Here is a 13,266-nt window from a genome sequence, read left to right as displayed (position 1 = left end):
ACAATCATTTTAAAGATAAGCAAAAATTAAGTGAAAAAAAACAATCTTAAAATAAATAATACAAACAAATAGTAAATTAAAAAATTGTAACGTTAGAAAAAAATAAAATATATATAAACACTAACTAAAAGAAAACAATTTTAAATAAATTTAAGTGATAATAATTTATAAGCTAAAAACAATAAAAATTTTAATCTAAACAACTTGAAATATATTGAAAAAAAAAAAAAACAAATATAAAAAATGTTCTCTACTAAGATTAATAATAATAATCGCGACATAAATTACATAAAATTAATAATTAGAATGCAGGAAGAGATAATCCAACGACAGCAGCAGCAATTCAAGCAACAACAACACCAAATACAACAACACCAACAACAAATGGAGCAGTTGCAGCAACAAATAAAACGGCAACAAGTGCAACAACAAATACAACAGCAACAACAAATACAACAGCAACAAGTGCAACAACAAATACAGCAGCAACCACAATTAGAAGAAGAAAAGAAACAACAAATTCAACAACAAAAAGTTAATGAACACCCTGAACTGCAAGAACATTATGAATTAGTGAATTTATGTCCAAATAGTATGTTAGATATAATAAAAAATAAAACGACAAGACGCTACAAAAAAAAGTATACAAAACCAGAAGGCATATGGCATTATATGGAACTTCTCGCTAGACGAACAAATAAAAGACAGGAAAAGGTGAAAAATGTTGAAAACAAATTCCAAAACAAAGTGTTACTATGGATGTGGCAAATAATGTTCCTAAATGATATAGCTAACATAAAGTGTTAACGGCTTTTTTTAACAAAAACAAACTATGAATAGTATTAAAATAACACTAAAACAAATTAAAAAAACAATAAAAAAGAAAACTAAATTGGAAAAGAAAAGTCAACTCAAACGACTTATAAAAAATGATATGAAAAAATTATTATAAACAATAAAAAATGTGCAAAAAAAAAAACAGAAAAAATTTCTTAGAAGAAACAAGTGACAAGAATAGAAAAAATACACTAAAAAATTTACAACATTATAAAACAAAAATGTTAAAAAAGCTAAACCAACTTTTAAATGTAAAAAAATACAGAAGGAAAAAATGTAACAATTTTAAAAAATTCCAACTACAACAAGAAATGGAACAGAAGTAACATCAAATGGAGCAAAAATGCAACAAGAACAGAAACAACATCAAAAGAACAAGAATTCACTTTTTAAGCCTAAACCTGGATTTGGCAAGAGTTCAAACAAAAAGGAAGATATATATCCAAGTATATAATAAGAATTAATATTAATTCAAAAGTTATTAATAAAAATAGATAAAATACTATTAATATTATTCAATATTCGATAAATATGAATAAATACAGACAAGAAAATTCTCAAAATAAAGGTTATAAATATATGTATGAATTGATTGATCACTCAATTAATTGAATTACAGTAAATTATATATATTTACACATATCAATTTGTACTTAATAGGTATAAAATATGATTTTATTACAAAATAATATAATGAATAAACTAATGAAATTACCAAGAAATAATTGTTATGGTATATTTCTAAAACATGTTATTCTTTATAGTATTGTCCTCTTAAGAGTGACCTCCAAATATATGTACTAACAAAATGTTGAAAATGTACTTATTATTTCAATTCTAAAGGTTCAATGTCAAATAGAGACACAACCAAAATATTCAATTAAAATTGTCTATTTCTATTAAAAGTTGGGTGTATTCCTCCAAAGAGTGAAACCCCTATGACTTTACATACAGAAATAAAAAAAAAGACACAATTAAGAAAACCATATTTCTATACAAAATGTGAAGAATGTTTTTATAAACTAACATATTGATGTTAATGTGAATAAAATAATAAACATAAAGGAAAAACGGAATAGTAAAAAAAAAACAACAACAAAATATGTAATACATCAATAAAATAAGTAAATTTTAAAAAATCTTATACAAAATGTGGAATTAGTTTTGATGAATTAGCAAAGTGGTTTTTATATTAAAACCTACAATAAAATCACAAACAAATATGTTTAATTTATGGATAGTATTAATAAATTAAAAAATTTTATATGAATACATATATTGAATAAATATAAAATTTTTACTAGAAATGAAAGAAAATAACATATTTTTTTTGTTATAATAACTAATAAAGTTTGAATGCCAAATTATAAAATTTAAAACAAGAAACGGAACTAATATCATGACCTAAAACAGCACACTTTAATTCTTCTAATGAAATATGAAATTAGAACAAATAAAGTGTTGTGTAGTTGCAAAGGTTATGATAGCCAATGACACCTCTGAAGAGTACCCAATTCTTAATATGTTTTATATTAGGCAAATTGGAGAAAGTTCAGAATATTTCCGTAATTTGGCAAATATCTTTAATCAAACAATATAAAATATAAATTATTATAAAGGTTATATAATAATAATAATAATAATTATAATAATAAAATTTATATATATGAATAATAATAAAAATAATAATAGCAATAATAACAATACGAATAATAATAAAAAATATATAACAATAAAAATAATAACAACAAAAAATGGTAATAAGAATAATAATATATACTAATAACAATACAAAAAAATATAATAATATATAAAAATAACAATAAAAAATAAAAATAGTAAAAATAATAATAATTCTAAAATAACAATAATATCAATAAACAATACACTAAAATAAAAAGTGTAATAAAATATCATTTAGTATATTCCATTCCTCTGTACCATTGTTTGGGAAAAACTTCTCATCCCTTGGGTCTGAAGATTCATGAGGATTTATTGTCAATTTTCGTCTTTAGTACTTGTTTGGGACAAATTTCAAGCCTGAAGGTAGGAATACCCAACAGTGAAAATATCAGGGTACTTTTTAGCTGAATTACCCCCAGCCAAAAACAATTTAATCGTTTTTGAGGTACCACTGATAATCAAAATTTCTGGGTTGATCCTCTTAAGAGCGACACCCAATTGGCTTCACTCACAGAATGCCAAATGACAATAAAAGGAATAATCAAACATTGGGAATTGTGATTGGAGCTAAAAAAATATTTAATAAAAGAAAAATACATATAATGAAAAAAATATGAATACAGTAATAAAATCGTAATACTGCTTATTATAATTATGTAAAATTATATAAATATCGAAAAAAAAAAATTAAGAATAAAAATGGTAACTAGAAACTTAAAAATTCAAAAAAGGTAACGATGCCATAAATTAAAATATAATGTTTCTATTTAATAGACAAAAATTATAAAATTATGAAAAGCCTCTAAAGAACAAAATATAAAAGTCACAAGAAAAAATTATCTTGAATTGGCTTGAATCAATGTTAAATGAGATTTTTGTTATATATATATATATATATATATATACATATACCTACATATACAAAACGATAACCATATCAAACAATAAATAAAGAGTCACAAGAAATTATGGAACTTGAGTTGACAAAAAATTTATAAAAAGTAGGTTCATGTTTAAATGAAATGAGTAAAATACTCTACTTTATAAAATTGATAAATAGTATGTATGAAACTTAAAAATAATAAAAACTTAACACTATATATTGTTACTACTAATAAAAATAATATTACCAGTGTAAAAATAATATTGGCAAATATTAAAACAAAATTCTAAGAAATATAAAAATAGGAACTGATGTAACAATTCTAAATTAAAATGACAAAATTGTCTTAATAATTACAAATGCTGTATTAATAAACTTTAAATGTATAATGATTTTGCTTTATATACATAATTAAAAAAAAGAAATAATAAAAGAAATCCAGGAGTATTTCTGGCAAGGGGTGGAGGAGTTACGTCCCAACCCTTCCCCCTTGACTAAAATTAAATTAAATTCATTTATGTCTGCCTAATGTAGCGAAAAACAAAAGTCTCAAATGAAATTTGAAACTTTTGTTTTCGTTCCCACATTCACAGACAGTCATTTAATGCAGCGTAAGCAAAAAGCCTTTGCTACATTAAATGACAAACTATTAAAAATATGATTTTTTAAAATTAGTCTTAAGATCAACGTTGGAAATAAAGCACATTAAAAATTAAAACCGTGTTTTTCTAATTCCAATTTAACTTGCGCACGGTTTAACTGCAGCAGTAGATTGATACGGATTATCTTAGAACTTAAACTAAGTTTGGACAAAATATTACGAATGCCAAATTTTGGACCGAATCGGTAGATCCGAGAGTTATCTTACGCTCCAACCACTACACACGGTGTCGTAGGGTTTTTTTGCACGTTTTAGGCTATTTTCTAAGGAAGTGTGGACTTGCCCTCTGATAAAACTTATACCGTCGTGTGGGCTGCAGTGAAAACAAGTTGCTACTACAAAAATCAAAGCGATTCGAGAGCAGCTCCTAAATTGAACTTTTTTTTGCAATTTTGTGTGGTAGATACCCGAAGGAGTGGACCGATTGATTCCACATTGGAACAATTTTCCGAACATTTTCGAACTTTTGTGGTGGAGGGTACACCACGAGGTGTATTTAAGTAAAATGGAACAATTAGTTTCCTTCCGTTTATGAAGAAATCTTAATACCATATTTCAGCAATTTCGGTAAAACAATGTCGCTAACCTTGTAACGGGACCGTTTCATATATATATTTCTACATACATTCACTACCATCAACCAGCACTACACAGTCAGCATAGTTGACAAATTTAACTTCGGTGTAATTAACGATAATCACTGCTGCATAATAAATCTCATTCACTTCGTGTTACCACCCGAATATATATTTCAGTTTTATGCACCGAAGACGTCGATCACCAGCCGACAAAGTACGACAAGACGTGTGGCTCGTCCGCAGTCTCGTTACTCGTTAGCTACGATTCGAACACACTCCTAGTAAGCTCCAAGTCACTTAGCAACCTCCAGTCTCTTAGCTAACTCCATTCTCTAGTAAGCTCCAAGTCTCTTAGCAAGCTCCAGACTCTTAGCAAGCTCCAAGCTCTTAGTCAGCTCCAAGCCTCTTAGTAAGCTCCAAGCTCTTATCAAGCTCCAAGCTCTTAGCAAGCTCAACGCCCTTAGCAAGCTCCGAGCTATTAGCAAGCTCAACGCTCATAGTTAGCTCAACGCTCATAGCCAGCTCAATACTCATAGCCAGCTCAATGCTCATAGCAACCCGAATGCCATCGAGTCGAGTCATACACCCGAAGACCGCCGAGCCGACAGCAACCCGAATGCCATCGAGTCGAGTTATACACCCGAAGACCGCCGAGCCGACAGCCTTCCGAAAGCATTACCGAACCACATTTGACAACTGCCGAGCTGACAGCCGCCCGATTGCTCAAAGCCGAGTCGTGTAGAGCCGATTCCAACCGACAACTGCCAAGCCGATGGCTACCGATTGCCCCGAGCCGACAGCAACCCGAGTCTTGTAGAGCCGAGCCACATCCGACAACTGCCAAGCCGAAAGCTACACGATTTCCCCGAGCCGTCAGCAACCAGAGTCTTGAAGAGCCGAGCCACACCCTACAGCTGGCGAGCCGAAGCCAGCCGACTACCCCGAGCCGACAGCAAACCGATTAGTGTGGAGCCAAGCCACACCAGACGATTACCGAGCGACTGTGAACACCAAGAGTTCACAATAAAGATTAAACTTGTAAACACTCGTGTTTTACTTAAGGTTTGTGGGTCCTTAGGCCGACCCTGGCAGCGACTGAGCCTACCTCAGCCCTAGATAAAATCACCCGTTAAAACCTTCAAAATACCGAAATTCGGGAGCTACCGCTCTATGGGAGCTATATAAAAACGTCGATCTATACATATGGCGTAAAGTTTTTAGACTCAAAGAAGACTAAATACCAAATTTCCGATATTTCAGTAAGATAATGAGGTTAAAACCTAAAAAATACCGGGGGTGTAAGGAGACGTGGACCTTTACTGATAATTCTTTTCTGGGACGTTTTATAACGCCATGAAAAACTAAATAGCAAATTTCAGTCATTTCGGTGGGATATTGACGTCACATTTTTCACAATAACGAAATGTGGGAGGTACCGTTCTATGGGGGAATTATCGCAACGTGGACCTATACCGACGAAATTCAGTCAGAAAGAGTTTTACCTCCAACGCAGACTAAATACCAAATCTCAACTATTTCGGTGGGTTGTGGTGGCCACAACCTTCAAAATACCGGAAATCGGGAGATACCGTTCTTTGGGAGCAATATGAAGGCGTGGACCCATACCAACTAAATTCTGGGAGGAAATTGTATGCCCCCAAATTTCAGCTATTTCGGTGTGATAATGAAGCTAAAACCTTCAAAATACCGAAAATCGGTTTGTACCGTTCTGTGGGGGCTATATCAAAACGTGGACAGTTATAGCCCATTTGTAATACCAAACATCCTAGGAGTAATAGAATCTTCTATACCAAATTACAAAGCTTTATCTTAAAAATTGCGATCTGTATTTTGATTTCAACTGACGGGCAACGACATAGTTATATCGACTTAGAATCTTACCCTGATCAAGAATATATGGTAACATGGGCCGCCTTCGCCACTGGGGCGGCTAGGCCAGTGCCAATTTTCTCGCAAACAACAAGTGCTAGAAAAAATCCGTTAAAGGCAAAATTGTGAGTTTAGTGAAGATCTATCATATCCCAAAAGTTGGCAGTTGAGTCATAGGTATGATAGCGGACGCACGCTGTTTTGTGTTTTCAGGGTATTGGGAAAAACAATTGTGGTAGGTATGTTTTGTGATATCTTCTTTACCTTTTGTGATATCAAAAACATATTTTGTACCGTTAGAAGACAACTACTGAAGAATATAAATCCCAATAATTCGCATGAAAAAAGCAATTACAAATGTCAATATATTAATATTATTAAGTATGTAAGGGGTGGGGCGCCTACGCCATGTTAGGGGTATGGCGGACTAATGTTAGAAATTTGTAATGTTTAACCTAAATTCTTTGTGCCATAGATATACCACACTATAATGTGAAGTTAAAATCAAATATTATCCTAGACGTATCTTGTTTAGTAATATTATGATTTTTGTACATAAATTCAAGGTACCCACTTCAATCAACCGATAGAATCTGTTACTTTTTGTGAATTTTAAAATCATTTTTGATTATTCAATAGAAAACATGTTGCTCTTTTGAATAATATTGATATTTAAGGAAGAAGTATGCTAAATTACAGTTTTAGAGTCCGTTGGAGAATGTTCCATATCGATGGCGAAGCTGCCCCATGGGTGGGGAGGCTTCGCCACTTTTTAGACATTCTGTAAATTCTCAAAAATAATATTTTAAAAATAAAATTATAACCATTTATATATCAAAACTTATAATCAAGATATGCTTATATTTTTACCAAAAATAATATTTGGAAAAACTATAACGGTGTCGAGGTGAGAACATTTTGAACAAAAACGTGGCGAAGGCGCCCCATGTTACCATATATACTTTATAGGGTCTCCGACAAATATTTCGATGTGTTACAAACGGAATGACAAATTTAATTATACCCTCCATATTATGGTGCAGGGTATAAAAATTGGCTGTAAAAAGGCTATATTTTCAAACATTCATTGCTAATATTTCCAAAGGTTAACCTAAAATTAATTGCATTTGTTATTATATTAATTACGTTTAAATTAGTTTATAGTGGGAATAAAACTTAAGGTAGTATAGTTTCCTAGAAAGAATTTTTAGGAAGTTCGAATTATGAATGGTTCCAACATTACGAGGTCATTTCTATCGCAGTCATAGACCCGTTCCAATACAGCCTTATTTTCTTCTTGTTTACATTAGCTTTTCTCAGGGGGTTGGAGAAATGTAATGCTTATGGAAACCTATTACATCTCAACACTACATTTCATTGAAAAATTATGAATTCCCACCAAAGAACTCCCGATTTTCCGTATTTTGAAGGTTTTTGCCTTAAAATTCTTCCGAAATGGCTGAAATTTGGTATTTAGACTTCGTTGGGGCTACTCAAACTTCCCCTTTAAATTGTTAGGTATAGGTCCAAGCCTTCATATAGCCCCCATAGAAAGGTACCTCCCGATTTTCGGTATTTTGAAGGTTGTGATTTTAATATTCCAACAAAATGGCTGCAATTTGGTATTAAGTCTTCGTTGGTGATATAAAACTATTACCCAGAAAATTGTCTGTACAGATCCACGCCTTCACATTGCTCCCATTTCCGACTATAATTCGTCGGTATAGGTCCACGTTTCGATATAGCCCCCTTATAACGGTACCTCCCGATTTTCCTAATACTGAAGGTTGTGACGTCAATATCCCACCGAAATTACTGAAATTCTTTATTTAGACTTCCAAGGGACTATAAAATATTCCAGAAGAGTATTATCAAAGTATGGTAAGTTACACTTTTAGAGTCCGTTGGAGAATGTCCCATATCGATGGTGACATTTTGTAAATGCTCAAAAATAATATTATAAACATTTATATATGAAAAATTGATGGTACACTATTCCCTCATAAGAGAATTCACATAGCCACATGGATATCTCCGGATTGTTTAAGGGAAAATCAGATAGACCACATCGCCATCAGTAAAACATGGAGAGGGTCACTTCTGGATGTGTGCGTAAAAAGAGGATACGATATGATGTTGCCAAACTACAAGAGGAGACCGTGCGAAACAGATTCTCAAGGAAACTCGATGCAAAATATGCCGAATTACAAGCCGTCGAAAGTTCTAACGTAAATGATTACTGGGAAAAGGCTAAGTCCACAATTTTAGAAACAGCCGCCGAATGTCTATCTGCCACGAGAGCCCCCAGGAAATGCTGGATATCAGACGATACGTGGATGTTTATCGAACAGCGGAAAAACATAAAGTCTCAACTAACTTACCTTAAACAGACACTACAATGAGTTGGATAAGAAAGTTAAAAAAGTGCCAGAAACGACAAAAGACATTGGGCAGAAAATATGGCAGTACAAGCGGAAACTGCAGCATCATCCAACAAAACAAAAGAAATGTACCAAGCAATAAAGAAGCTCAGTGGAAAAAATACAGAATTTTCAAAAGGTAAACCTTTAGTTGGCCCAGATGGAACATCACACACAAACAGCCAATCTCAACTCGATGTATGGTTACATCACTATACTAACATTCTGTTAGGAATTCAAATATCTGCAACTGTGAGCATCACGAGACAAGAGACGACATAAGCACAGTTCCTCCTTCCATAGACGAAATATGTCATGCCATATAATCTTTAAAAAATAGTAAATCAGCAGGCATTGACGAAATCGCACGTGAAATGTTAAAAGCAAACCCATTCACAAGTGCATTGATCTTACATCCAGTCGTCAACAAAGGAAGGACTGGTAATAAATGTGCCAAAAAAAGGAAATTTTTCTCAATGCTCAAACTTCAGGGGCATAACTCTTTTGAGCATGGCAAATAAAACAATTACATATATTTTAAACGAACTAAGAAAGCAGCAAGCTGGCTTTCGACAAAACTATTCCTGTGTGGATCACATAAATACTCTAAGAATCATCATAGATCAATCAATAGAACTAAGATCATCATTGTATCTAACGTTCGTAGACTTTCAAAAAGCATTCGACACTATATCCCACAATGCCATATGGGCGTCCCTAGTATGCAAGGGTGTTCCAACAAAAATAATCGACCTTATTAAAGCTCTCTATGATGACTCACACTGCAGAATTTTGCACGACGGCTTAACTAGCCAGAGAATTAAAATATGTGCAGGAGTAAGACAAGGATGCGTATTATCGCCGCTCCTTTTTAACATTGTTTTAGATACGGTGATGGCTGCTGCGACGCGGGAGCTTGGCAGCATCATTTGGGGTTTAAATGGCAGATTGACTGATTTAGACTACGCTGATGATATATGCCTTTTGTCGCATCAGAACTCAAACATGCAACATCAAATCAACCAAGTTCAGGAGTATGCGGAGAGAGCTGGCTTTCATATAAATGTATCCAAGACTAAATGCATGCGCATTAATGCTGGAAACGCAACACCATTAGCCTTGGACAACACCCCTTTGGAAGATGTAGAAGAATTTATCTATCTATATGTTAACGTCGACAGGAGGCTCTGAAGTAGATATAAATAGCCGCATGCGAAAGGCAAAACAAGCATTCGGAGCACTCAACATTATATGGAGATCATCGCAAATCAGACGTGGTACAAAAATGCTAGTGGTATTCAACTCAAATGTGAAATCTGTTCTATTGTACGGATGCGAAACATGGAACATGTCCTCAAGAATAGCGAACTCACTCCAGGCATTCGTCAATAGATGCTTAAGAAGAATTTTGAGAATACATTGGCCTAATGTGATTACAAACCAATCTCTCTATGAAAGGTGCAACCAAAATCCAATAGTCAAGGAAATCAGACTAAGAAAATGGAGATGGATCGGTCATACACTGAGGAAACAAGAAGGAAATATTGCCAAAGAAGCCCTTGAGTGGAACCCGCAAGGTAGCCGCCGTAGAGGTAGACCTTTGCTAACGTGGAGACGGCAAGTTTTAGAAGAATTGAGGAAGGCGAATAAATCATGGAATGAAATTAAAATTTTAGCTTTAAATAGAAATAATTGGAAAAATTTTGTTGTGGCCCTATGTTCCACCTAGGAACCTGGATATTAATAATAATAATAATATATGAAAACTTATAATCATGATATGCTAATATTTTTATATAATAAAAATAATTGTTCCACAAACAATTTCATTATAAATTCTGTCCGACTTTGGAACTCGCTACCAAATACAACTCAAACCATAGGCAACGCAATAGCATTCAAACGCTCTCTTTTCAATTACTTTAACCATGCATAAATCTTTGTTTTTATATCATGTTAATTCATTGTATATCATAAACCAATGTGGAAATACTAATATTCATCTTCTAACGTATTTAGATTTATAGTTTTATATTTTTGTGTAAACCATAAACCATATTGTCAATACAAAGACACACACCTAACTTAAGATTTTTACATCTTGTGGTGTGTGAAAGTAATTCCAATAAATAAATAAAATAAAAAAAAAACAAAGGAGACTTCTCTAATATCAATGAGTGCACCCCGATTCATAATGAGAACATTTGAACGATACGAGAACATTTTGAACAAAAACGTGGTGAAGGCTGCCCATTTTACCACATATGCACGTCTTTCTATATCTCCATAGTAGCGTACTTCTTGATTTTCGGTATTTTTTAAGTTTTAGCTACATTCTCTTACCGAAATATAGGAAATTTTGGTATTCAGTCTTCTTTGAGTCTAAAAACTTTCCGCCAGAAATTTGTTTGATACCGCAAGTCAGCGTTTCAGTTGCAGATACACATATCATGTTCCTTCGTCATTCGTCTTGTTGTATGTTTTTGTATATTATATTTTTCTAAAGGTTCCGGAACCAAAATCTGTATGTAATTATCGTTTATATGGCTCAATTTAGCTAACTGTCTAAAGCGGAGTTTAAAAGTCAACTTGAAACGAATAAGTAAGTGGAATAAATTCTGGGCATTGCTATGTTAAGCCGATCACATCATTCCTTACCATCTATCATCTTCCATTACATACGATTTCCAATGTGAGATGTCAATTAATATTCAATAAACATTAAATTCTAGGGTGCCACCGTGGTGCAATGGTATGCACGCCCGCCTTGCACGTAGAAGGTCGGGGGTTCGATTCCCCGGCCAGGCAACATCAAACATTTTTCAACGGTGGCAAAATACCCCTCAGTAATGTTGGCGACATTTCCTGAGTATTTCAGCCTTGAAAAACTTCTCTACAAGTGGTGTCTTAGGACACGCCGTTCGGACTCGGCGATAAACAGTAGGTCCCATATCATTGAGCTAAATATGAATCGGGGTGCACTCATTGATATGAGAGAAGTCTCCCTTGTCCCGTATGGGATGTTGTGGAACAATGTTGTGTTATGTTAAACATTAAATTCTAAATACTCATCTTCCTCCCCATATGCTCCTCAATTACAATTCTGTAAATACTGAATCCCAAATACTCCACTGTAAAATTTTCCAATTCTTTAATATGTTCAACTTAAAATGAACAATATCGTACAACCAGCGTTGTTGTTGTTTCCTCAAATCTCTTCACAATGCAATTATAATAAACTCGTCAAGCTCTTTATTAACACAATGGAAAATTAAGTTATAAAACAAAAACAACAACTATGTGTGGAACATAAACACAAACTATTTTAATACCTCTCACCAAAAGACCGAAAAGAAAAAGTTTCACTTTTATCAGAAAAAAAAGTTGAAATTCATACTGGGACTACCAAATGAACTCGAACACACACACACACCCATAGACTGAATTCACAATACACCAACCCATACTTACTACTGCCGAAATTTCAAACTGTCGAGAGTTCTGAAAATGAGGAGAATAAGAAATTTAATATTACTTTAATTTGTGGTTAATTTATACAATTTCAATATTAAAACCAAGAAGAAGCAGCTGAAGTTGAAGTGGAAGGAGAGAGTTTAAGCTAATTTCCGAACAGAAAAAAAAAAAATATTTACAAACGAAAGGAGAAGCCAATCTGGGAAAAGTTTTCATGCAAACGTGCAGAGTAGTGGTGGTGTTTGTTGCAGCCACAGAAGATGCAAATTGCCTCAATTGCAGTCTAGGCGGGAGAGTTTGCAAAACGAGAAAAAAAACGAGGACAAAGGGTGTCAATAAGGAAATGAATTGAAAAACTTAAGATATGAACTTAACTCAAACACAATGACAAAGTTGTCACATCGAAAAAGAAGAAGGAAAAGAAAATTGAGAAAAAAACTACACCAACAAAACGCCCAATATTAAAATGATGCCAAGCCAACAGTCCTGGCTGCTGAGGCTGCTGGTAATGATGTGAATGAACCAAGTGCATGTCAATGAATGAATGAATGAATTTAACTTCATGAAAGTATTCCAAATGTCTCAGCTCTACTTTTAAATTTACTGAATATGATTACTGCAGCTGCAGCCCAGAACGGACACAGAGAAAGTTTTCAACACCACTTTCATTTGTAAAATAGGAAGAAGACGAAGAAACGAATTACAATTCTAGAACATGGCTTAACATGGAACAGGAAATGTTGAAAATTTGCAATGAATTATGAGTAGATTTGTCGGGTATCCAAGAAAAACGAGTTGAGGAAATGTGAACAAGAAATACTTCTTTGAACAAAAGTGATT

Source organism: Musca autumnalis, unplaced genomic scaffold (assembly GCF_047663935.1).
Source record: "Musca autumnalis isolate F117 unplaced genomic scaffold, ASM4766393v1 scaffold_3, whole genome shotgun sequence".
NCBI lineage: Eukaryota > Metazoa > Arthropoda > Insecta > Diptera > Muscidae > Musca > Musca autumnalis.
This window is presented reverse-complemented; position numbering follows the sequence as displayed.